The following is a 26,727-nucleotide window of genomic DNA, read 5'->3' as shown; positions in this document are numbered from 1 at the left end:
ACATGCAGTTTCCAACAGAAGGAGAAAGATTATCTTTCTTTGTGTATCAATTTTAAGGGAAAAAAAAAATCTTTCACTGAAGCCCCTCCGCTCATTGGCTAGGTTGTGTCACATATCTGTGTTGAAAGTAACAACAGACAAGAGGACTAGAGCCATTGTGATGGCCCTTGATCCATCAGGATACGCCTTCTGCCTGTCCTGAAGTCCTGGATATGCAGAGTGTGGAAGCCAGAACAAAATAAGGGTTCTATTTGCAGAGGAGGACAGTGAGGCTCAGGAGGTCAGCTGTGGTCTACCGTCGCGCCAGATTCCTAACTTGGATTTGTCTGACCCCAGCTGTGTTTCCACGGGGCTGCGCGGCCGTGCAGCATGAGGTGTGGGTGGAGTGGGGCTCATATCATGACTGGGCTGTTGTCACCCTTTGTCATCATCGTGGGGGCCACCATACTCCGTTAGAGCCAGCTTTTGATCATGTCTGTGCTTGTAATCAGTCATTTCACAGCTGGGCAGATACAGCTAGCCCAGATGACCCCCTGGGCACCTTCTAGCACTGTCTGAGGCCAAGTCTGCCAGGTTCATCTCCTCACCAGCGGGGATGGACTCTGCGGCCTCTCGGGACACTTTCTGCCTTCCCATCCACCGCGGGGCTGGTTCTCCTGCAGTGAGGGGAGGGACTTGTTGGCACCATGTCCCCCGTGAGCTCCTTTGGGAGGTTTGAGGGGCTGTCTCTGCTGAGGCAGGAGCACCCCTGGATTATCTCACCGTCGCTGGCCCATTGCCACAGATAACAGGCGCCGCGTCTCCCTGGGCATGCATGCCGCACTGCCCGTGCCCCGCCTCCGCCCTGCGGTGACCATACCGACACCCCCTTCATCATGTCTGGGTTCATTCACAGTGGGCTGTGTTGGAAATGAGAGCGAGCTGGAAGAGCCCAGAGCCTGGGGAACCTGGGTCCGTGGCTGCGTGGCCCTGGGCACGCCACTCAGTCTCCCTGCACCTCACTTTTCCTATCTGCGTAATGGGCTGCTGTGTGGCTCAGGGACCGTGAGTACAGCAGCCTGAGAGTGGCTGGCGCCTGTGAGCAGTGACACTTTCTCACAGCGATTGGGGTGTGGCCGCGGTGGGTTCAGATGGAGCAGACCGATCTCCTAGGGGTCACTTGACATCTTGGTGTTCTTAGAAAGCAGAGCTTAAATTTTCCCATGGGGTCTGGCTTCCAGGTCTGTGGGCTTGCTTGCTCCGTGCAGGGAAGAGCAAACTGGGAGAGCAGCCCCAAAGCTTTGTTTCTCGGGGGGTGCCTTGGCTTCCTGTGGCGGCTGTAACAAATGCCCACAAACTCCAGAGCTTAAGACAGCACACATATCTATTTCCCCGTTCTGGAGGTCCGAAGTCTGACACGAGTCTTACAAGTTTAGAAATGGGGGTGAGACTGGAGCTCCCGGTAGCCAGAAATGTTGGAGGGGGGGGCCAGGTCTGGCTCTCCCACCATGCACAGAGTCCTGGTCCTGCGAGCACAGGGCCGCTACAGGGAAAACGCAGTTCTGGGTCCTTCTCCCCTCCAAGGCTGCGGTAGCAGGTGGTGACGAATATCCTTACCCCCGCCCCTTTCTCCTGACCACCGTGCTGGCCCAGGGACACAGGGTGGAGGTGAATGTGTTTGGACAGTTGACGGAGATTCTTATCAAAGGCCTTCGAGGAGAGCTTGACCTCCCTGAATTTATCTGCCATGTTTCGCATGAAAAGCCTGAGCGCAATTTTTTTTTAAAGCAGAGAGTATATGGCTTCCACAGCGTCCCCAAAGGAGTCTGAGACCCGAGGGACATTACAGAGAGTTGGGAGAGCATCGTTCTGAGCTCAGGCTGCGTTCTGGCTGTGGCGCTGTCCTTCACCTCTCGGAGCCTCAGCTTCCCTCGCCTGGACAATGGGACCATCCTGCCCCACTCGGGTTGTTGCCATGGGTGCACAGCCCGGTGCCTCAGGGAGCTCCGTGGTTGGCGGCGATGCCCAGTACCAGAGACACTGGAATTTGCTGACTCTATCCTTCTCTCTAGGGCTGCAGTGGCTGCCCTGGGGTTCCTGGCCACCAGTTTCCCCAGCAGCCTTTTTGTTTGTTTGGAGCGGTTTCTTGGGGTCTCCTAGAGAAAAGATTCTCAGCTGAGTGCTAGCAAATGAGTATGCTCCCCACCCCCCTGCTTGGAGGGCTCCCAGCTGCTCCCTTGGCTGCCCAGCTGAGAAGAAATGATGTCAGGAATGTTTCTCTCTTGGGGAAGCTGGAGACTCCTTTCAGCAGAACAAGAAGACACCGTGAAAAGGGGGTTCAGGGAGGTTTGCCAAAGCATCCTCGTGTGGTGCTGTGGGAATATCCGTTTCCTATGTCCGCCTGCAAGAGGGGTTGGGTGGGCTGGGCTAGTGGTCTGGGTCTTGGTTTTCTCAGCCTGATCACATTCATTTTATGCCACAAAACACTTCAGTGGCTCAGGACCGAAGGGGCTGGGGGACTCCAGCCCCAGCTCCCAGCCTTTCGGTAGCCGCGTGAGGGGCCCTCTCTGGGCTCCACATCAAGGCCTCCCTTCCTGGCCAGAAGGGAGGTGGCACTGTCCTTAGATGCCCTGTGGCATGAAGATGCAGGGCCTGCAGTGAGGCTCCTGTCCGCACATATTGGTTAGGAGCTTCTGCTCTGGAATCGTGCTGACCGGAGCTTGAAACTGGGCTCCACCACGTCGGAAAAATTACTCAGTCTGTCTGAGTCTCAGTTTTCCAACCTGCAGAATGCCAACAGCAAGGATTCCTGCTGCCACAGAGGGTCGTGAGGCCTGAATGGGTCCCCGTTGCAGGGCGTTCTACACAGGTGAGCACGGACACATGGGGAGTGGGCAAAAGCAGGAACCACTGGGATTTTAGTCACCTGACTGTGAAATCAGAAAATCGGGAAATGCAGAAAACGTCAAGGAAGAGAACCCATAGTGCCCATAGCCCCGGTGCCTGGAGACGCAAACTGCTATAGCTTTTGTTACGTGTCCCTCAGGCCTGTTTGTAGGCTCGCGTGTCTCACAGACTCGAATCACTGTTGAATGAGCACAGCGTACGTCTGTAGGTGCGTGCTAGTTTTTCTTAAGACCGGGCGTGATGTTGCTTAACCCACTTCTTTTAAACTTAAAAATGTATCGAGAACATTTTCTCCAAATCATTCCATTTCACCAGATTGCATATTTTCCCACACTTTGATGTTTCTGAAATAGGGACGTGTTTTAGAATCATTGTCAAAAGAAACGTACCAGCTGCTGCTTCTTCTCTCTCTCTCTCTCCCCTGAAGGGGGTCACGGGATGGGCGATCGGGGTGACAAATGACAATGGGGCGTTCTGAAGAGGCTTCTGGAAGACCACAGGGTGCTCTTTGGTGCCTTCGCCATAATTACCTTGATTGACCCCTATTTTTGGATGTTTTAGCTCCTTCTGATTTTTTGCTATTGTCAACAAAGCTGAGAGAAAAAAAAAAAAAAAAAAACATGGCAGAAACTGCAATCAGGTGGGTCACTGACCCCACGGGAGAGGATGGATGGAGAGGCCAAGGTCACAGCCAGCCCGTGGTGACCTTCTGGGAGGAAGGGAGGAAGTGAGTAGCTCCCAGTGTCTGTTCCTCGGGTCAGCCCCTCCTTCACGGCCGGGGCACAGAGCGGCCCTGGGTGGGAGGGGTGATGCCCCACACAGCAGCCCCACTGAAGCACGGTGCTGGCTTTAGGCTGGGGAGCTTACCACATGGGCTTTCCCTTCCCCACGCGGAACAGAAGGCACGGAGAGAGGCCCCTGGTGAGCGCCAGGCACAGCTCACTCAGAGTCCACATGCTCCAAGTCAAGGGAGGAGATGCTTTCTCCTTTTCTGGAGTTCCGTCTCATGCCTACGTTTCGGGTAGGATGCTATTTTTAAGAGCCTGGCACTGTGGGTTTGTACACCCCAAGGGAGGAGGGGGACTCAACGCAGGGCAGGGCTGGGCAGGCAGCAGGCAGGAGAGCGGGCGGGGGGCTGCATTTGTTCTGCTCTAACAATGAGACTGCGGGCTGGCAGGCTGGCGGGCTGTCACACCCACGGCCGACATTAATCACATCCTGCCTTGCCTTCCCCAGCAGCTCTGACACATGAGGCCACATCCCACTTCTGGAAAGTGCCCCACTCAGACTGTAAGGGTGCTTCTTGGCCACACTTCCTGTGTTGGGTCCTCCCCCCTCCTCCCCGACATGTGTCCCTTCTGCCTGGCTCTGGAGACTGGGAGGGCTCTGGCCACCACCAGAAGCAGATAAAGCACCTTGCGGGCTTTGAGGCAAGGATGCCAGTCCCCTTTGGGACATTAGCAGTTGTGTGGGGCGGGGCACGATGCCCAACTGGGTCACTCTGTCACCCAGGACTTTGGGGTTGACTCTTGCTAGCCATGTTGGGTTCAGGGGTGGGGGTTACTGGGTGGAGACGGGCGAGTTTACGGAACAGAAAGGAAAGATGGATACCCGATTACAGGTCAGACAGGAGCAACACAGCGCCCAGGATCTGGGAGTAGGATCAACAAGAGGCCTGGGGTGGAGGAGGTCAGTGTACTGTAGGTATCAGTTTGCTCCATTTTATACATGAGCAACTGAGAGTCAGAGAGGAAGGGACTTGCCCAGGGCCAGATGGCTGACCAGAGGCACAGCCAGCCCTGGACCTCAGTCCATTGACGGCAGTGGGACCACCCAGGTCTCTGAAGTCCGGGGCCCCCGCCAGAGTCCACCCTGCAAAGCTTGAGGTCCTCCAGGAGGAGAACCTATCCCAGGGCTCCTTCCCCTCACAGATCCTGAACCCTCGGGCCACGCATTGCTTATTCCGGATTGGCAGGCAGCCTGCGCCCCAGGAAGAGGAAGGGGGGCTCAGGCAGGACCGGGGTGTGACTCATTTCTGTCTACCCAGCCAAGTGCCAAACAGAGAGGCTGGCAAGCAGGAGCCGGTCGACAGCTACCAACCAGCAACCGAAACCCTGCTCAAAGTGGCCAGGCCTTGATTTACACATAGGTCACAGAAGAATGGCCTTGGCAGGATGCCAGTCCTTGCCTCTCTGACCATCCTGTCTGACCAAGCCCCCTCGTCAGCATCTGCCCCCGTGACGAGCCCCTCCCCTCCTTGCTCCGGCCACGTGACAGACTTGCTGGTCCTCCCTCCCCACTCAGAGGCAAGCATGTGGTCCACCTCGCCTAGAGTGCTGCGCCGGTTTCCTCCCAGCCCCACCAGCTTGGCATGAAAGAATTCAGGCAGTCAGAAACCCACACGTCTGGCTTCACAGCTTCCTGGTGTGGATCTTGGGCAAGTTGCATGGCTTCTCTCCGCCTCTGTTTCCTCCTTGGTAACTTGAGACCTCCCTTGCAGGATTACTGTAAAGATTGGGAGTAAGGTGGGCAGACACCAATGCTTGGCACAGAGCAGATGCCAGCTACAGTGCTCTTACTCTCTGCCCAAGGCCTGGCATCTCCCTGCAGGACGAGCCTGGAGGAATGTTCCAGGCCCCAGGGTTGCTCTCTCTTGTGCTAACCATCACCTTGATCTGAGTCATTTGGATAGCACTTTCCAGATGCTACCCTGTATTGCACTCGTGGCAAAAGGGAACATTTTGGTTGCTTAAGCCTAAGCCAAGCTAAAAACTGACTGTCATCAATTCTTGCCCTCCAAAGGGAGTGGCAAATTCATACTGGGGATGCTGGCCTGGGGACTCTGGTGAGCCAAGAGCAGAGGAAAACATTTCATTTCAGAGCACAGGCAAGTGCTTCATGCTGCTAACTGCTGGAGTCCTGCCTTGGCCGAGCTTTTCCGTGCTTACAGTCTCTATGTTGCTTGGGACATTTTTGGCTGCAAATGATAGAAATTCCACCCAGATCTCTAAAGGAAAAATAATGTTTATTGGCTCACTATCTGGAAAAGACAATCTACAGGTGAGTCAAGCTTCAGGTACAACTGGATCCAGGGGGCTCTCCTTCTCTTTGCTCTGCTTTGCTCTGTGTTGGCCTCATTTTGTAGATAGCCTCAACATTTGGCTAGGGATGGTAGTACCTCTAGGGCTTCTCTGATATGTTGTTGTGTATTCCAAATTTGGCCACATCTACACACATCCCATCCCACACACTCTTCTAAAATGTGGCCTTAACATACTTCCATCAGGAGCTGGGGTTTATGGTCCCTCCTTTTGACCTTGAATGCCCTTTGAACTGCCTCAATCCACAGACAGTGGTGAAGTTCCATGTAATTCCTGAGGCTAGGCCTTAAAAGGCATGCAGCGTCTACCTGGCTTGCTCTCTTTGGGGACACTAGCCCCTGGAAACCAGCAACCATGCTGTCAGGAAGCCCAGGCTGGCCTTCACAAAGAGACCACACCGAGAGGACCTGAGGCCCCTTCTGACAGCAGCTACTGCCCCATATGAAAGGCTGGGCCTTCAGTAAATTCCAGACTCTAGCTTTCAAGACTTGCCGTCGAGGCCCCAGACATTGTGGAGCAGCAGGGTCGTCCACACTTCGCTTTGTCCTGACCCACAGGATCCATAAGCATAGTAAATAGTGGTCTTCCGTCACTAGGCTTGGGGTAATTTGTTACATAGCTGTAGCAACTGCAGTAGATTTCATGATCACCGCAGCTCCAAATCTCAAGTGAGGAGCCAGATCTTCCCTCCCCCAACATCCAGTATCAGTTCTTAGTAAAGATGCAGGCTGATTCAGCTTGGGCACGAGTCTCCTCTAAAGCGGCTGCTGTGGCCAGAGGGATGAAGGGCCCTGGCCCTCAGGCTGGGTCGTGAGCCACGCTCTGGCCTGGTGAGGACCGCAGGGACTTGGCCACGGGTGGCTCAGGAAGGAAGAGTGGAATGCGGCTATTCGAGGAAGGCGTAAGCATTCTGGGGTGTAAAGGCAGCCCCACAGCTTTCGTTATGAATTGCTCTGCCTACCAAGAAAACATATTTGTTAAGGTGTACGTGGTAGGGAGCTGGGCAGAGGAACCCAGCAAAATAAGAGTCATGCTGCCTTTCCAGCCGTATCTGGGTAGAATTTGGAGAAAGCAGGAGAACGTCACAATATGCAAACTGATGCCTGAGTTACCCGTGTTTGTGTGAGGAACTGACTCTTTTCTCCCCAGGGCCTCCTCTGCGCTCAGCACTGCATTGGGTGTTTTATATACATTCTCATTCAGTGAGCCCACAGCTCTTGGAGGGCAGGGACTGAGCCTCCTGGGCAGCATCCAGCACACAGTGGTGTGTATTAGTTAGGATTACATCTCGACTGCTCCAACAGAGGCCAAAATAACAGTGGCTTAACCAAGGAAGAGGTTTCTTTCTTTCTCTCATGATTGCCCAAGACTAAACAATTCAGGCTAACATGACAAGCCTAGCTGCTCCTTTATATCTTGTCTTGTTGCGCTGCCAACCCCAATATGTAATCCACCCTAAGACCTAAGACGGCTGCTCCAGCTCCTGCCAGCACGTCTGCATTCCAGCCAGGGCAAAGAGGGAAGCCAGAAGAGGGAAAGGGCGCCCCCTCCTCTTTGTAAGGACAAGGCCCAGGAGTTTTACTCTTTTCTTCTGCCTACATCCCATTGGCCAGAACCCAGTCACATGGCCCCAGCTAGCTGCAGAGGAGGCTGGGAAATGTAGTTCATAGCCAGTGACCAAGTGCCCACTGAAACTCAAGGTTTGTAATGCTAAAGAAAAAGGGAGAGAATGGCCCTTGAGTGACAACCGGGAGACTCAGCCTAAGACTCTCAAAGCTGTAGAGTTGGCAGTATTCCCTGTGGGAAGTGCAGTGTGTACCCTAAGAGCTCAGGCCCCAGAGCCAAACTTCCAGTGGCTTTCATCGTGGCTCTACCCTTTAAGAGTGGTGTAAACTTGGCCTCGATTTTCGATTTTCGTATCCATAAAATGGGGGTGACAGGAGCACCACATGTCATCGATTTGAAGATTCACGTGTTAACATCTCTAAAATTGGAATGTATTTACAAGTAAGGACGTGTTTCCCTGGAAGTTTCTTTGATTCTAAATAGCATAGAACACAACGATGTGTCTTACAACTCCTGGCGTCTAATATTTGATGAAATACAATTGTTTTGAGGGTAAAATATGGAGTCAGCTCATTCTGTTTATGAATAGAACTATCAGTAGGTTATATGGAATGCAGTTATCAGTATTCGTATTTTTCACTTGGCTAGTGCCAGGCTTGTAGGAAAGACTCAGTAAATGCCGGCCGCTGCTGGCATCGAGCATGGCCAGAGGGGAGAAGGATGTGGCTCAACCAGCCTGGGCTGACATGTACCCAGGGCTCAGTGAGCCTATAGCCGCCCCCCACCTTTCAGCAAGGCAAGAGCCCAGCAGTCCTTCCTCCATCCCACACACCACTCTGGTGCTCAAAGTCAATTTTGCAGTTGTTAGCTGGGTGGAGCGGGTGGGGGTCAGCCCACTTATCATCTTAGTCGGCTTGGGTTGCTCCAACAAAATACCACAAATTGGGGTGGGGGTTGGTGGTGCTTATAAACAACATGTTTATTTCCCATAGTTCTGGAGGCAGAGTGCAGCATGGGGGGGCTCTGGTGACCTCTGACTGTATCCTCCCATGATGGGGGACAGAGCTGGGACAGCAAGCCCCTCCCAACTCTCAGAAGGGCACGGGTCCCATTCCCGGGGCTCCATCCTTATGGCCTCATCTAACCCATAGCAAGTCCCAAAGGCCCCACCTCGTCATGTCACATCAAGGGTAGGGTTTCAACATAAGAATCTGGCCGGGGGGCGGGGGACACAAACATTCAGTCCACAACACTTACCTTCTTGGTTTTCCATCGTAAGCCCCGGAAGAGTTTCCTATGACTGCCATACAAAGTACCACAAACTGAAGGTCTTCAAACAAGAAAAATGTATTCTTTCAGTTCTGGAGGCCAGAGTCTGAAGTCATGGTGTGGGCAGGGCCACGCTTCCTCTGGAGGCTGCAGGGGAGGGTCCTGCCTGCCGCTTCCACCTTCCGGGGGCTCCTGGCGTCCCGTGGCTTGTGACCGTGTCCCTCCACCGTCTGGCCCTGCCGCCACCTGGCCTCCCCTCCGTATCTCTCTGTGTCCTGCCCTCCCTTTACAAGAAGCGGGCCCACTTTAGGGCACACCCCAATCCCATACGGCCTCCTCATAGCCTGTCTATACACCTGCAAGCACCCTGTTTCCGAACAAGGTCACATTCTGAGGTTTCGGGCAGATGTGAATGTTGGGGGGGGGGGCCGCTCTTCAACATGGAGTGCCCCTCCTCCTGGTCTGCTTCCTGCCCGGCTTTGGTGGGTTCTGCTCCTCACCTCCTCACTTTTGCTTTTTTCCGCTCCCTGGCGCATCTGCCAGTCCTGCGTGGCATCCCTGACACCAGCCGTTCTGAACATTCTGTTCCACGCAGATGGGAAGGGCGGTGCCCAAACCCTTCTGCTGGCTGCCGTTAAAATATAATAAGCTAGAGAAGAGATGAGGGAAGATAAGCCTGGGAGCAGTAACTAATAGGAAGGAATGGCACACGGTGTGAACTCACTCAAGCACAGCAAAATTTGGAAAATGGGAACAAAAATTGGAACTTTGACTTCCTCGGAAATCGTCTTCTATTTATTTTTATTTTATTTTTCTCTTTCAGTAAACATTCCAGTTAGGACTGAACTTGTTAGAGCACAAAGAAATGGTATAAGAAAGAGTTCGAGTCTGGGGTATTGGCTTTTTTCTCTCTTGAGGTGAGAAGGAAGCACACAAGGGAAGTTGGTTGTGAGTGTGGGTTACCGATGAGCTGGTGATCTACACGGGGACAGAAGGAGGCCTCTCGAGAGTTCACAGGATCAGTTAGTTGAGATCAGCTTCTGGACGCACGTGGGCCACTGAGGCGCAGCGACGGTTTTGAAATTGTTTAAAAGGCACTACACACTCGGTTTTTTTTTTTTTTTAAAGATTTATTTATTTATTTATTTGACAGAGAGAGACACAGTGAGAGAGGGAACACAAGCAGGGGGAGTGGGAGAGGGAGAAGCAGGCTTCCCGCGGAGCAGGGAGCCCGATGCGGGGCTCGATCCCAGGACCCCGGGATCACGACCTGAGCCGAAGGCAGACACTTAACGACTGAGCCACCCAGGCGCCCCTACACACTCGGTTTTATTAGAATTGTGGAAAAAGTGTTCTGAGGTCAGGTTTCATTATTTAGAAGCTGGAAGGGATCTGAAGAAATCAAACGGAGCTCAGTGGTCCCCAGACCTATTTCAGCCCTAACTAACACCTTAAAAATTTTTTTGAATGCTCTTTTTCTTATTCTGAAATGAAATTCATAGGACACACACCCATTGCAAAAAACAACCAACATGAGGCCCTAACTGTAACATAAAGGAGAGGTCATCTAAAATTAAACAGTATGGATTTCAAAGATAAATGTTTGGGGCTGACCCTACTAGACAATACAGTGGTCAGTCGCTTGCACCGGAGGGAGAAGCTTGGTGACACGGCTGTGTCCCACGGAGGCTCAAACACCATGAAGGCATTGCTCCGGCGATGTGATTTTCCAAAATGGTGACCGACTCTTGGCCAAGTCCAAATGGAAGCAACCACTTCCCCTTGACTGCGCGGTAGTTGCAGTCCTGGATGACCCAGCGCACATTATAGCTCTGCAAAAAAGCAGACAAACAGAAAACGGAGCTAGGTTCTTGACCCATAAATTCCAAGATCTTTCATTTCCATGAAGGTCTGGTGGGACACTGGAAAGTGGAGGGGTTGGGGGGATTCTCCATTTTGGGGAATTGTCCCACTCATGGAAGCCCTGCAAATTTCCAGAATATTCCTTAGGGGGCAGCAGTGCTCCTGTTGAGGACCAGTGATGTGTGGGGTCCCTCATTTTTTAAGGTAAGCAAAATGAGGCTGCAGATGGGATGGGGCTTACCTAGGTCACCCAGTGGTGTAGCCAAAGAACTGAGTGTCAGAGCAGGGACCCTTCTTTCCCATAACAGAGGGCCCTTTCTTCCAGCACTCAGTCTTCCTGCTGAGAGATGGGGGGCTGCTTCTAGGCTAGGTAGCCTTGTGAGCTGCAGAGTCACCTGAACCGGCATCCTGGAGGAGGAAAGAGGAGTCCCCCAGCAACCCAGAGCTCACTTTACAACAGTGAAGCATTAGGAACACAAACTTTGGAGTCCAATGGACCAGGGTCCAAGTCCTGACTCTTGCTGTCAACTGCCCAGTTGCTTAATTTCACTCTGAGCTTCCGTTTTCTCACCTGTGGAATGGGGTTAATAATCCGACCCACCTGTAGGGGTGTTGAGGGACTTAGTGGGAAACATGCATGTGAAGTGCTTCCTTAGCCCAGGACCCCGGACTAAAGACTTCCTTAGCCGGGCGACTTGGCCAGTCACGCTCAGTGATCACAAGAGGTCTGTAGAAGGCCTCAGCTGGGTGTGTGCTTGTGTGTGTGCGTGTGCGTGTGTGTGCGCAGAATCCCTTTTCGATTAATCCTGCACTTTGTTTGCTTTATAATCCAGTGGCTTTTAGGATATTCAGACAGTCGCACAAACATCATCACTACCTACTTCCAGAATTTCATTACCTGCAAAAGAAGCCCCATATCCAGTAGCAGTCACTCTCCACTCCCCCTCCTTTCAGCCCCTGGAACCGCTGATCTACTTTCTGTCCCTGTAGATTTGTGTATTCTGGACATTTCCCGTACGTGGAGTCACACCATGCCTGGTCCATCATGACTGCATGTTTCAGTTCATCCCCATGTTCAGCATGTTTCCGGGGTTCATCCCCATTGCAGCCAGAGTCGTGACTTCATTACTCTTCATGGCTGAATGATACTCCACTGGGTAGACCACACTATTGATCCATTTATTAGTTCCTGGATACTTGTTTTTTCCCCACGTTTTGGGCTCTTATGAATAACACTCCACTTTGATGACGCTACCGTCGGGACATCCTGGGGGCTGAACGAGAGCAAGCTGAGTCTATTCCACATGTGGGCCTTTGTTTGGGGGGGAAGGACATGGATGGGACAAGCCTGGGTTGGGATCCAGTTCCATATAAGGCCCTGTGTGCCTTAGCGTCTCTGCATCTCCGTCTCCTCATTGAGCAAATGGACGGTTAAGAGGAATCAAGACAGTGTTTTGTACCTGACTAGTCCATAGTAGGTGTTCAACACATGGTCTCATTCATGGGAGGGCAGCCCCTTTAATGCCTAATTATTGTTCTCTGGCTAGGGCAGGGCGTCCGCCTTCAACCCAGCTCACATTTATAGGATCCAGTGGGTTTTAGTGAGGGATGTTCTGGAGCGCGCTTGTATGCACTCTTGCCAACTCTGCAGTCAATGACTTTGATTGGTAGCTTGAAATCAACCAAAGTGGGAGTCTTTATATCCTGGAAATCCGCAAACCTTCAAACGAGCCCCCCACCCCACCCCACCGAGAGCCTGTTGTTAAACATTTACCCGCACACCATGGGTGCTAGTACTTTCTGTCAGGCTGGCCTGGGTGGCAGCAGGCCAGAGAGGTCAGGAGGGGGTCAGCTGAGACAGTCCATGGGTGAAGCCCGAGGGTGCTGGGGCAGACGCAGTTTCCTGCCCAGCGCCCCTCCCACTCCTGGCCGCAGGGCCTGCCCCCCACTGTAGAGGTGAAGACCTCTGTCGGAACCTGACCCTAGCCAATAGGGCCTGGTGTGGGGGCTGCTTTGGGGGAATGCTTTCCTCCCCCATAATAAGTCTTGCAAAGCTTGAGCTGCGCCTGTTCCTGGGTGTTTCCATGTCCACAAATGTGATGCCTATAGGGACAGCAGCTGTCGTGTTCCGTGTGCAGACGAATGTGCCGGGGATGAGGGAGCAGAAAGAAAGAGGCGGGGTCCTCAGTGGCACCCTAGTCCCCTCACCCAGTCCTGGAGCTGCCTGACTCTGAGCTGCTCACACTAAATCGTAAAAATTCTTTGCTGTTTAAGCCATTTTTAGCCCAACGATCTGCTACCTGCAGCCCGCATCATCCTGATTCAGATGCCAACATAGGAAGAGAGGAGCAGAAGGAGACTGGGTTTCCCCAGAGAGTCGAGGGCAGCTCAGATTCAGGAGGTTGGACCGTCACATAGAGCTGGCCAGACAAGGATTCTTCCAATGCAGGCAGCGGCAGGGAAATGGAAACAGTATTAGAAAAAAACATATCAGCCAAAACCGGCTCACAAAGAAGGGGGAAGTCTGAACAGTCCTGCAACCAAAGATGATACTGAACTGTCGTTCCAAATCCTCCCACAGAGAAAACATCGAGCCCAGTGCATTTTACAGATGTAGTTCTACCAGGCGTTTAAAGTCTACACAAACTCCTCCAGCAAATACAGAAAGGAGGAATATTTCCAAACTCATTCTCTGAGGCCAGTGTAGTCTTGATACTAAAAGAATACTGACACCAACAGTGGGAGAATGGAAAATTATATGTCAACATTACCCATGAACATAGATGCAAAAGCCTTACAATATTGGCAAACCCAGTCTTTGATATATAAAATGGTGATGCTTTAAAACAAATGTAAATTTACACCAGGGATACAAGAGTGATTTAATATTTGAGAATCTATAAATGTCAGTTATCACAGTAGCAGATTAAAGGAGAAAAACCAGGTGATCATCTGCACCAGTGGAGAAAGAGCAGTGGCTAAAACTCAACATCCTTTTATCTTAAAAACTGGTAAATTAAGAACAAAATTAAACATTAGCTGGGGCATCTGGCTGGCTCAGTCACCGGTGCATGCGACTCTTAATCTCAGGGTCGTGAGTTCAAGCCCCATGTTGGGCATGGAGCCTACTTAAGATAAAAATAATTTTTTTTTTTTTTTTAGATTTCTTAAAAAGAACACAATTAGGGTGACTGGGTGGCTCAGTTGGTTAAGCGACTGCCTTCGGCTCAGGTCATGATCCTGGAGTCCCGGGATCAAGTCCCGCATCGGACTCCCTGCTTGGCAGGGAGTCTGCTTCTCCCTCTGACCCTCCTCCCTCTCATGCACACTGTCTCTCATTCTCTCTGTCTCAAATAAATAAATAAAATCTTTAAAAAAAAAAAAGAACACAATTAACCTTTCTTAATATGATAAAGCACACCTACCAAAATGCTTTGGTAAATACCATTCTTTTTTTTTTTTAAAGATTTATTTATTTATTTGAAAGAGAGAGAATGAGAGAGAGCACATGAGAGGGGGGAGGGTCAGAGGGAGAAGCAGACTCCCCGCCGAGCAGGGAGCCCGATGCGGGACTTGATCCCGGGACTCCAGGATCATGACCTGAGCCGAAGGCAGTCGCTTAACCAACTGAGCCACCCAGGCGCCCCAGTAAATATCATTCTTAACAGTGCCCATCTGAAGCAGTGTCTTTAAAATCAGGGGCAAGGCAAGGACGGCTCTTGTTTCTGTTCAACATTGTACGTGGGCAGCTACCAGCATAAGGAAATGAGAAAAGTAATAAAAACTCTCAGGGTTGAGAAGAAACAAAGCCATCATTACTCTCAGATGATACGACTATTAAAAACTTGAATCTACGGGGAAAAAATAATTTGGAATGATAAGAGTTTAGCAAGGTTATGTCCAGTAATTAAAAACTCGGATCTAGAGCCAAGGGAACAGAGCAGCGAATGGCAGGACTTAGATGGAGGCCCAAGAGCATAGTCTATCACAGAGCCACTGGTCCCCAGGATGGGCTGTGCCCAAGGCCAGAGCTGGTGCAAGAATGTGGGTGGGTCTGGTTCCACCTGGTCAGAGAGGAGGCACAGCAGGGTGGGGAGCAAATGTTTCCTGGTGCTAGCCCCACAAATCCCGTGTTTCACTCTCCACTGGTCCCAGATATAGCGTCTCTGGGTTTCTTCTGGTCCAGCTAGCCTGCAACCAAATAGTCAGCTTAGATTCTTCCATGTTTGTGAGAAACAGGCACACCCAGGCACCATGCCCTTGTTCTGCTGCCAGCGAGCCTGGAGTCTCTGTGCCTTTCTCCTTCCGTCTCATGTGCCTGCTGCCTTTTGGCCCTCACCTCCCAGAAGAAAGGATGTGGTTGAGCACGTCTGTCCTTCACCTGTGCTCACCTCCTCTTGTTCTGGTTTTCTGGCACTGCCTAACCAACTACCCCAAACCTAGTCACCAGAAGAAAAAGGAAATCATGCATCATGGTGACAAATCTGTAATCTGAGCAGGGCTTGGCAGGGATAGCGGGTCTGTGCTCTATGTGGATTCAAGTGGGGCAGCTCAGCATCTGAGGGTGATTCAGTGGCTGGGAGCTGAGATCTGCTGAAGGTTCTCTCACTCACAGGGCTGATGGGACCTCACTCGGGCACCGGCATGTGACCTCTCCATGGCAGCCGGCTTCCAAGAGCGAGCATCCCAAGAGAAGTGGGTGGAAGGTGCATCACCTTTATGACCCAGCACCAGATCTGGGACAGAGTTACTTTGACCATGGTCACAAGCCCGCTTCAACTCAAGGGAAAGAGATCTAGTCCCCACTTCTTTTGGGAGGAGCAGAAAAATCCTACTATAAGAAGAGCGTGTAGGTGGGAGATACTGTTGGGAAAACACAACCTGTAACTCCTTTCTCCTGCTCCCGGCCTCCCCTTTGTCTGACAGACCCATCCTCTGTCCATAGAGGAAGCCCATGACCCAGGCTGGGCCAAGTGTAACTCACGGTCTCTCCAACCATGGGGATCGGGCCAGGAGTGGGCCTGTGACCCCAACCAGCGCAGCAGTAGCCAAGCCCACAGCCACAAACCCTGCCTCAGGAATGGACGGCATGGCAGAAAGACAGATGATGCCATCCTGTTGCTGTCCACCCAGGACTCTTGTCTTCAGGGTCTTCTGAGGAAAATGACAGCTTAGCTGGACAAGCCACAGGAGTGGGTTTCCTGTGACAGCTGAGCACAATCCTAGTTTATACTCGGAACAAACAGCCACTTTCACATCCACTCCGTGTTCATCACTGAAGCAAACACAAAGCCCAGGATCACCGTGGATGGCGACTCTATTTGAATAGCTATTCAGAGAGGGACCACGTCTCTTTTGTTCATCTTTCCAAGCACTGGACATAAAAGACTCTCAATAAACTTATCTTGGATGAATGAGTGAGTGGAGCAGACTAGCAAAAGGCTCCGTGACAGTGGGTCCGGTGTCAGATAAATCTGGGTTCAAAGCCCACTCCCTCCTCTTACCACCTTTTGGATCTTGGGCAGGTCCACTAACCTCCCCCCGCCTCAGTGCCTTATCTGTCAAACGGTGATACTGCGATCAACCACCTGCGAGACTTGTGGTGAGGATGAGCAGGTTGAACAGGGGTTCTCTCTGGCGTTGTTACTGACCTGTCAGGAGTGAGAGTGGCACTGGGGACCGAAGAGGTGGAGAGTAATGGGGAGATGGCCCCACTTCCGTGCCCGAAGGGGTGGGATCTGGTTCCAGCATCTACACGTTCCTGATCCTTGGGCAGGGCGGTTTGGGCTGGGCTCGGCAGGTGATCCTTCTGTGGGATGGCGTGGGACCACTCACATGGCTCTAGTGATTTGGTGGTACACCGGGGCTGCATGGTCAGAGGTGGCCACTGCCACCTGCCTGGTGGTTCATGTAGCTTGCTTGGCTCTCTTCTGCTCCACGTGGCCTCATCTTCCGTCGGCAGATTGGGTCTCCTTGTGGCCATCCGAGAGAGTGGGAGCGGGGCCTGCAGGGCCCCTCAAAACCGAGGTCAGAGGTCGCACATCACTTCTGCCACACTGTGTGGGCCCAAGCCCTTTGCAGATTTGCCAAGTCTCCTTGCAGAGGAGCAGGTCCATAGGCCCGCGTGTTTCAGCTCCTTCTCCCAACCATACCATCCCCGTGATGATCTACCCCCGAAATCTGCAGTTTTTACTCTGAATCATTTTCTACTGCTGTTGTCAGAGATTTGCCACGAACCTCGTATTAACACTCTGGAGGTCGGAAGCCTAAAATGGTCTGCAGGTCTGCGTTTCTTCTGGAGGCTCTGGAGGTGAATGTGTTCTCCTGCTTTTCCCAGTTTCTGGAGGTGCCATGCTCCCTGGCCTGCGGCTCCTCCCTCCATCTTCCCAGCTGGCAGCTCAGCGTCTTCACCCCCGTCTGACCCCCCTGCCTGCCTCTCACGAGCACACTTGGGATTGCATTTAGGGCTCGCCTGAATCGTCCAGAACAATCCACTCGTCTCGACACCCTCCATCTACATGGGTCCCTTTGCCAAGTGAGGTAAATATTCACAGGTTCCAGGGCCTTGGGACCTGGACATCACTGGGGTGGTTATTCTGCGTAGCACAGATTCTCACATGCTTTCTTTCTAATTTGGTAGTTTCCAGACGTTTTCTAACATATTGCCATATGAGGTTAAAAAAATATAAGAGCATGCCCTACTCTATGTAATTAAAAGCCTGGGCTCCTCAGCCCAACTCCGAGGCACATCCCCTGCCGGCTGCCCTGGCCGCACTCCTCAAACTCCCCACGCCTCCGTTTCCCCACCTGCACGACGAGGGCCGCTCGCGTCCTGTGGGTGCCTTAACAAAACACCACACGCTGGGTGATTTAAACAGCACACGCCAACCGTCCCACGGCTCTGGAGGCCAGTTGTGCGAGATCATGGTTTGCGGGGAGGACTCTGGCTCGCAGGCCGCCACCCTGCCATTGCATCCTCACACGATGGAGGGAGCAGCGTGCTGTCTGACATCTCTTCTTGTAAGGATGCTCTCTCGGGTCAGGGCCCCCTTTGGAACGCCTTTCATCTGCTACCCTTGCTGCAAGTTCAGCCACATTGGGGGGTAAGACTTTGACGGGTGGATGGGGGTGCCCAGTTCCGCCCACACCGGGAGCGAGAGCACCTCACCGAGTTGTAAGGGGCGAATGAGTGTGCGTGTGAGCGGCTGGGGGCCGGGCTGTCACTGTGTTACTGCGCAGAAGGCCCGGATCTGCACGCTGCTGTGGCTTTGTGCACGTTAGCAAACCTAACTGAGAAGCTGTGAAGGATGAGATGAATTCAAGTGGAAATTATGACAGTTTCTTCCCGCGCTGCCAACCGATTCTCTCGCATCCAGCACTTCTGTTTAAAGAGGTGCTCCCCGCGTTCTCCGTGTCCGGTGAGGCTGGCCCTTAGACCCTCACTGCTGACGCCAGGTCTCCCTCACCGTGAGCGCAGCCGGTCAGCAGACACCAGCTCGGGAGGCCCGACTGCCTGAGATCGGCGTTCATTCCAGAAATGTGGAAAACACCGGCACTGGGCGGGGGACGCTGCGCCTGGGCTGAGGGTGGATGCAGTGCCCTGAGACCTGCTTCCCGGTTCACTCGGCTGCTCCCGAAGCCCAAACCCCAGCCTCCATGCAGTCAGGGAACACAAGTTCACAGTTGCCCTTTGCCCTCCAGAATGCATTTCCTACCAGCCCAGGGGCTGACGCAGGCGGAGAGAAGCCTTTTCCTATCTGATTTGCATTTTCATTGCTTGTGCTGAGTGCCCAGACTGAAACCACACTGGGCCTCCTGCCCTCTGACCTCCCAGGCACAACCCCCTGAAAGCCAGGAGAAATGAAGATTCCTGCCTCCCTTCCTGGCTCCTTTCGTTTTCTGCCCTTCATTCTTTTTTTTTTCATGCTTCTGTTCATCTGTGTTTTTTTTTTAATTGAAAAATTAATGTATGCAAATGATAAAACAAGACCCAAACGCTACAGAGAGGTGTGCAATGAAAAGTAAGTCCCCTTCTACCCCAAACCTTCAGGGTGCCAGACCCACCTTTCCAGAGCTAAGCAAGGTCATCCGTTTCTTCTCAGAAATAGTCTTTATCCACGTGCATGCGTGTATGTGTATCCGTGAACATGTGTGCACATACACAGCTGTGTGTTTGCAACATGGCACGCACCTCTTCTTACACAAGCGGGGGCATCCATGTGCTTTGTTCTTGTTCCTTCGTTCATCCCGGAGACTGTTCTGCCTCACCTCGGACAGACCCACCCCTTCTTTCTCTCTGACTGCGCACTGGTTGTTGGTACTCAGGCACCAGGAGGAATGTATCCACCCCTCGCTCCAGAGAGACATGAGGCCGTTCCAGGTCTTCACTGTAGTAAACAGAGCTGCATGGAACGGGGCTCCGGCACGCTTGTGGAATGTGCCATGTGCCATGGACAGCAGGAACCTCAGAGGCAGAACTGCATGGGGGACCCGCCGTCATGCTCCCGCCCTAGGGGGTCAGCACGACGCCCTGCTGCCACACCACGCAGCTGGCCACGGGCCAGGGGGCCCTTCAGGTGTCCCACCGGGTACTCACTCTCACCAGAGAGCAAAGGCGTTCAATCAGCTGGATTTTCAAATGACTTAACCACCAAATCCACCTCCTCAGCCCTCGGTTTGTGAATGTGAGTCCTTCCCTGGAGACACTATTAGAAAGAAGAGGAAGAAGAAGAAGGAGAAGAAGGAGGGGGAGGGGGAGGAGAAGGAGAAGAGGAGGGCCGGTGGAGAAGAGCATCCTCAGAACGTGGAAAGCATTGCTTTGGGCACCAAGGGAGCCAGGCAGACTAGAACCCAGACCCGCAGACCCCGGTCCCTTCGCTCTGCCCGAGCTCCCCCAGCCCAACAGAGCATTCAACAGGACTGTCCTTGCTGGCTCAGAAACAGTGAGACCCGCACCTGTGCTCCTTTGAGGCTTCCTTAGTCCCCAAGTCCCCAGAAGGGGTTTTGAACACCCACATCGTCCCTGCCACCACACAGCCACTTCGGAGGTGAACATCTCTGGGGTTCACAGACGAGATGGAACCGCCCCAGATACGGTCTCTGAAGCAGAAACCGCTGCAGGATGGGGCTAGGCTGCCCCTGCCCGGCGGGACAGGACAGCGCTGTGACCTTGCTTCCCAAGCATGGCCGTTTCCCGTGGACAGTGGCCCGGCCACCACGAACCGCCCTGCCGAGCCCACCCCGTTCACACCACAACGACCGATCTAGAAATTATTTATAGACCCAAAATCCACAGAAACCGTTGTGTCTGCCGTTGCTATGGCAACAGGGACGTGGCGCAAGCTTGGGCTTGAAGGGACCACGGAGGCCGGTGAAGGCGGCTGATCTCCAGCCGGGAGCCCCCAGCTCCCACGCGCTATCGGGGGTCACCAGAATTGAAAGGAGGCTTTCAATTGTGCTTCCAGTGAGGGCTGGCGCGTGTCCCGGAAAGCAGCACCACCGGGGTGTTAGTGGTTGGGTTTTGTTAAGCCTCTTGGTGAAATCGTCCAGAACAAGGCCTCCGAGCCTGGCGGAGCATCGGCCAGCCGTGGAGCCTTTCAAGATTCTGGCTCCTCACCCCAGGCCAGCTGCAGCAGACTCCCAGGAGGATGGGGCCCAGGAGTCTGTATTTTACTTTTTGGATTGGTGGAAACCCATGGCACTCAGTGACCTAACCCCACAGAGAGCCACACACGTGCCCTTGCGTCCACTCACTGTCCTAGGCACTTTGGTTAGCGTCTCAATTTCGGCTGGTTTTCTGGATGAAGATCAAACACATACAATGTAAGTTCTATCCTTCCCCTTTCAAAAAATAAGGATACTCTATGCACTCATAGGCACCTTGCTTTTTTCACTTAACAGTATATTTTATTTTATTTTTTGTATTTGTTTAAAGATTATTTATTAGACAGAGGGCACACAAGCAGGGGGAGTGGGAGAGGGAGAAGCAGGCTTCTCACTGAGCAGGGAGCCCATTGTGGGGCTCAATCCCAGAACCCTGGGATCATGACCTGAGCTGAAGGCAGACACTCAACCAACTGAGCCACCCAGGCGTCCCTAACAGTATATTTTAAAGGTGTCCCCAGATCAGTAGCTGCAGCTGCTGTGTTTTTTAATAACTGCACAGTGCTGTCCCCTCTGTGTGCGGGTCCTGCATACTTCCCTGGATCTTTTTTCTTAGGACAAGCTGCCCAGAAGCAGAACCTAATGTGAAGATTTGTTTTCAGGTGACTATTAGGAGGGTCCGTCCCCTGGAGAAGTGGGTATAGGCATGGGGGAAGGAGACCACCCAGGATGCCCACGTCTTGGTGAAGGGCTGCCTAGAGTGATGTAAACCCCCCAGGCATTTCCACTGGGGAAGGCAGAGGGCCTGCAGGAGCCAAGGACATCCTCCGCATAATCACCACAGCCCTGGCTGTGGGAGCTTTAAACACACCAAACTCTGGGTTCACAGAAATGGCAAAAATGGATCCTCCAAACCAGGGAGGAGGCCGGACACTCTCCCCTGAACCGAAACTGGTTCTGCTGTATTTGATTCAGACAGGCGGCTTCCCAGAGACTCTCCCCTAGCTCAGGGACCACCCCTATTTATGGGGGACCTCCATGAGCAAGGGAGTATGAGGGGTCCGCCGGGTACAGATCAATTTCCTCCAGACACCTGGTGCCCAGCAGGCGAGCACGATCAGACATGCTGGCCCCGTTCTCCACCCTGCAGCCGGTGCCTCGAGATCAGGCGCTCTCTCTGCCAGCCATGATGTGCGCGGAGCCCCGGTGCCAAAATCACTCCAGTGGTCACCACGTTTTATTGATCTGTTTGTGTCATCACTGTAAAATACACTGTTATTGGTAATAACTTGGTGATCGATTCCCCACATTTGATAGTAAAGGTTAAGTTCTTTCGGATACACAGGATCCTGAACATGCTAGCATGGACTGCATCATTCGAGGCCTCTGAGAGGCCTCTACAATCACCCCGTGCCACCCCCCACACAGGCCCGCCTGCCGTGCATGCTCTGCAAATCATCCTGCAGCTGGAGGCCCAGTGCCAGCAGGGGCTCTGTGGTCCTGTGTGAGCCGCATGCTTCCCGGGTGAGCTGCGTTTCTGTAAGAAACTTCCCGTAAGGACTTCTGACTCTGCTGGCCACCCGTCATGCTGTAACTGGCCTCACCGCCTTCCCAGTCCCGTGCAGATCCCACCGTGCACAGGCAGGGGCCGTCCTTGACTTCTCCTGCAAGTCTTCAAGGCCATTTGGCATATGGGGCACAAACCAGTCTATGGGATGTCTTAGGGCAAATCGGAAAAAGCACAGCCCTCCGGGGGCAGGAAACTTACAGGTGCATGCAGTGACAGGGACTCAGTCCAGATAGGCAGCCTGATATATTAACTCTAACGAAGAAAACCAAAGCAGCAGAGGTGGGGGTTTCTTTCTGTCTCTCTCATGTCAAGGTCAAGCTGGTGGGGTTCAGGCACCTCCTCACTTGTAACTCTCCGAGTCCCCTGGTGCTGACTTGTTCACCAGGCTGCAGGCTAACCCCAGGGCGAGATCTGCACGCAGGAGGGGTCCCAAGATGCTGCCGGACAGAGGGAGCACCTGCTTTGTGATGCAACCTCATGGGGTGGGGTGGCCCTTTGAGGTGTCTCGAGCACAGGTGAGGGGCTGGGACTTCATCTCCTGCAGGGACCGCAGGGGGCTATGGCTCTGAGCAAGGCCTCCATCTTCAGCTGAGGGCATTCCTGGAGAGGGCTGAGGACGGAGGGCCACCTCCTGGCAGCAAGCGGAGTGAAGTAAAGTGCCCCATTCACTGGGGCACATAATGCCTAACCAAGCTGGCTCACCTCAGGCTGCATCGCAGCCAGCAGGAAGGGGGTGCGAGGGAGGGTGCTCCCCAGGCTTTAAGGAGGCGTTCGGGAACTGTGCGCATCACCTCTGCTCAAGCCCCTGGTGGGAACTCAGTCCTGTGGCTGTGTCTCCCTGCAAGGAGGCTGGTGCCGTGGTGTTTACCGTGAGCCGCGTGCGCCTATTGGAAGCCAGGGGTCTCTGCTGTGAGAGTGGCGGGGAGATAGATCGAGGCATCTGCGCCACCACGGGCCGGCCCAGAGCCCAGGGGCCCCGAACATCAGTGACGGCAAAGGAGAGATTAAGCCCTGATTGTCTGCTGCAGGTAGGGAAGGTGGGATGTTTAGCAGCACTCAGAAGGACCGTGTGTGTTCGTTTTTTAGGCTGCATAATAATTACCACAAGCTTAGTGGCTGAAAACACCCAGTTACTGTGGGTCAGGAGTCCAGGCTCAGCTGTGTGGGGTCTCTGCTCCAGGCCTCACCGGCTGCAGTATGGTGTCGGCTGGGCTGCACTCTCATCCAGAGAGTCAGCCAGAGAGGCTGGTTCCAGGTTCACTCAGACTGTTGGCCGTATTTATTTCCCTGTGACTGAGGGACCGAGGACCTTACTTCATCACTGGATATCACCTGGAGGCCACGCTCAGGCCCCACCTCATGGCTCTGTCCACGGGCATTTCCTAGCACGGCTGTTGACTTCTGCAAGGCCCTCGGGAGGATCTCTCTCCCTCCATCAGCTAAGACAGGGCCTTATGTGATGAAATGTAGGGGCATCCCATATTCTGTTAGCTAGAAGCAAGTCACGGGCGCCTGGGTGGCTCAATCAGTTGAATGTCTAACTCTTGGTTTTGGCTCAGGTCATGATCTCGGGGTCATGGGATTGAGCCCCGCATCAGGCTCTGCGCTCAGTGTGGAGTCTGCTTGAGATCCTCTTTCTCCTTCTGTCTCTGCCCCTCCCCCTGCTCTCTCTCTCAAATTAATAAATAAATCTTTTTTAAAGAAAGAAGCAACTCATATGTCTTGCCCACACTTGAGGGGAGAGGACCCCAACTGGGTGTGGTTCATTGCCAGTCACCCTAGGATGTGTCTGCCGCAGCATGATTCTGTGAAAACAGTTTCAGAAGGCCCTAGGTCCAGACCCATTTCTGCTACTGCTGTGTGACCTCGGGCAAGCTACTCACCTTCTCTGGGCCTCAGCATCCTCATCTGTGCGACTAAGCAGTGAAGGTCAACGGTCAGTAGTTTCAACATTAAAAGAGATGCGCGTTTTTCTTAAGTTCAAAGAGCGTGTTTAGTTAGCAGTGCTGTTTTCATGTTAATCCTAGGAATGCTCCCGACTGTGGCTATGCATGCTAAGCATAACTAATGTGCCACAGTTTGAACGGCTCACAAGCACATCTCTAAAACTCTACAAGGGCAGGAATGCCACCCTCGCTTCGCGGACCAGGACACCTGGCTCAGAGAGGCCGAGGGACCTGCCAAGCCACGCAGCTAGAAAACGGCAGGGCTGGGCACTCGGCAGAGGCCTACCCAACTTCAGAGCGTGTGCCCTTCGTGCTGTCCCCTCTATCTCTAATTGGCAGCAGTCCCTGCTCTCTGATGGAATTTAACTTTCCAGCAGGCTGGCTGGGGGATGGAAGGAGGCCGCCTCCTCCTTTGACCTTGACAAAGCCCCGGGGAAAACCTGGGCCCGTCACCACGCCCTCCTGCTGACGTCTCCCCCTTCATCGCCTCGCAGCTTTCATCAGAGCTCAGGGCCCAGCAAGTGCCAGAAGGGACAGCTTGACTCTCTGGTGGCCAGGCTGGCCCTGGAGTATACTGACCATCACCACACATCTTTATGACATCCCATCTTGAGGAGAACAGTGGTCCAACTGGTCATCACCAGTTAAATTGTCTTTGGAACCTGTTGGTGCATTTGCCTGCCATTGCCTTTCTGACTTTTCCTAGGGTTTCTGCCTCGACTGAGAGCAGTTGGGGTTTCTGAAGGAGGGAGGGTGGCCATTGCACACCCACCATAGGACCGCACAAGGAGGTGCTTACGGGGTGTGATTCATAGGGGTGTGGCAGGCAGAGGGCCATGAGGATAATGCAGTGATCCTGCCTGGGGTATGCAGGGGAGTGGGGCTGGAATGTGGGAGGAGCATGAAGCCGTAGCCTAGAGGGGCTGTGCCCTTCAGTTGAGGGACCTGGCCGGACCACCCTGGGGGAAGGGTCCAGAGGAGGAAACACTCGGACCTCCTTCTGCACCGTCACACTCACCTTGCACCAGGGCATGCTGTAGGCATCCAGAAGCCAGAGAGCAAAGATGGCTGTTTCTGCAGAACAGACAAGTCAGCTCCGTGGGCAGAGACCAGGGTGGACGGGGGTGCGGACGGGGGTGCGGACGGGCAGGGTGGTTTCGGTGGCAGCCATCTGAGCAGGTGTTTGCGCGGGCATTTGCATCAAGCTTTGTGGCACGTGTTTGTGGCAGGCTGAGCATGTGGCTGAAATCCCACAGCGGGCACGTAACAGAGCTGGTGTGTTAGTCAGACTCTCTGGCCTGGAGCTGGGTGCAGGAGGAGGGCCTGGGGAGAGCGGGACTGTTCTGCAGGATAGATGGAGGACGGGGGTGGGGGTGGGAGAACAGATGGGAGGGAGGACATGAGGAGGGATGGAGGCAGAGAGGGCAGAAAGGAGCCAGCAGGAGGCGGGAGCTGGGTGGGAATGCAGGTGAGGAGCAGCCTGACTCTTTGACGGCTGCCTTTAATGGCAAAGAAGCCTGTGACAGCAGAAAGCAAAATGTGTACAACTTCGGGGAAAAGAAGCCGTATCTTCCTGACTTCATGGCTGGGAAGGTATTCTTTAACAAGATCCCCAAAGTACAAATTGTGGAAGAAAATATTGGTGGCTTTGACATTAAAAATGTAAAAATTTCTGGGGGCGCTTGGGTAGCTCCTTCGATGAAGCGTCTGCCTTCAGCTCAGGTCATGATCCCGGGGTGCTGGGATTGAGCCCCACGTCAGGCTCCGTGCTCAGCAGGGAGTCTGCTTGTCCCTCTCCCTCTGCCCCTCCCCCGCTCATGTGCCCGCGCTCTCTCTCTCTCTCAAATAAATAAAATCTTTTTAAAAATGTAAAAATTTCTTGGGGCGCCTGGGTGGCTCAGTTGTTGAGCGTCTGCCTTCGGCTCAGGTCATGATCCCAGGGTCCTGGGATCGAGCCCAGCATCGGGCTCCCTGCTCGGTGGGAAGCCTGCTTCTCCCTCTCCCTCTCCCCCTGCTTGTGTTCCCTCTCTCGCTGTGTCTCTCTCTGTCAAATAAATAAATAAAATCTTAAAAAAGAAAAAATAAAAATGTAAAAATTTCTTTTACAAAGTGAAAACACAAGTCACAGACTAAAAGTCTGTGCAGTGTAAGCAACTGATGAAAGAGTAGCATCCAGACCATCTGAAGAGCTTCTGAAAACCTGTAAGTAAAAGACAAGGAACCAAATGGAAAGATGAGCAAAGGGCACAAGCCGGCGAGGCGAGTGGAAGAGAGAACGTGCTTGGGCCCTGTGCGCTGCACACTGCGGTCCGTGGGAACACACAAGTCACAGCACGGTGCTCTTTCACTCCCAGCAGGTCAGCAAAGCACCGGGCTTGGTCAGGATGGGGGACATGGGCATGTGGCACTTCCTGCAGGAAGACCCTGCGGGCAGCCCCCAGCAGAGGAGATGCCGCAGACGTGGCCCAGCGCTAACTGCTCTTCAGAGGACAGGCCACGGAAGAATGCTCCCGGGTGTGTAGAGACACACGCACCAGTGTTCACTGTAGTATTGTTTATAATAGCAAGCTGCCTGGGAGCGTCGGTCAGTGGGAGAGTGAATCACTCAATTATGGTAAATTTGTACGATGGGATGCTGGAGACGCTACAATAAATGAACGAAAGCTGGTAAATCTCCCAACATAATGAATCAAAAAAGCTGAATGGCAAGTGTGGCATCACGCTACTTCTATAAGTTTGAAAGGAAGCCCAGCAAAGGTGGTCCAGGGTTTACCTGGGGGCTGTTTGCCCTGCTGAGATGCAGACTCCTCCCCCCACCATCTCGTCACTGAGGCCCGCTGCCCAGGCCAGGGCGGGGACTGGGTGTGATGCAGTGTGTGGCAGCGTGTGTGTGTGTGTGTGTGTGGCCGAGAGGAGTGTGTAC

General features: G+C 53.3%; 1 long non-coding RNA gene across 4 annotated transcripts in view; it reads left to right on the top strand.

Moving 5' to 3' along the window:
* Positions 1-26,727, top strand: part of LOC118023485 — a 65,153-nt gene that overhangs the window by 11,959 nt on the left and 26,467 nt on the right. Inside the window, exons 4-5 of one of the 4 annotated variants that reach the window (XR_004682822.1) lie at positions 2,769-5,946; positions 15,301-20,522. The exons of 1 other annotated variant lie outside the window; for it this stretch is intronic. This is a non-coding gene — a long non-coding RNA (uncharacterized LOC118023485). Of the gene's footprint in view, positions 1-102; positions 5,947-15,300; positions 20,523-26,727 lie in introns of those variants that run through there. 2 more of the 4 variants (XR_004682821.1, XR_004682824.1) reach the window with 2 other exon arrangements.

Source organism: Mirounga leonina, unplaced genomic scaffold (genome assembly GCF_011800145.1).
Source record: "Mirounga leonina isolate KUSES-001 unplaced genomic scaffold, KU_Mleo_1.0 Mir_180, whole genome shotgun sequence".
NCBI classification, from domain to species: domain Eukaryota; kingdom Metazoa; phylum Chordata; class Mammalia; order Carnivora; family Phocidae; genus Mirounga; species Mirounga leonina.
The sequence above is the reverse complement of the archived record's forward strand: the minus strand, read 5'-3'. Positions and strand labels throughout refer to the sequence as shown.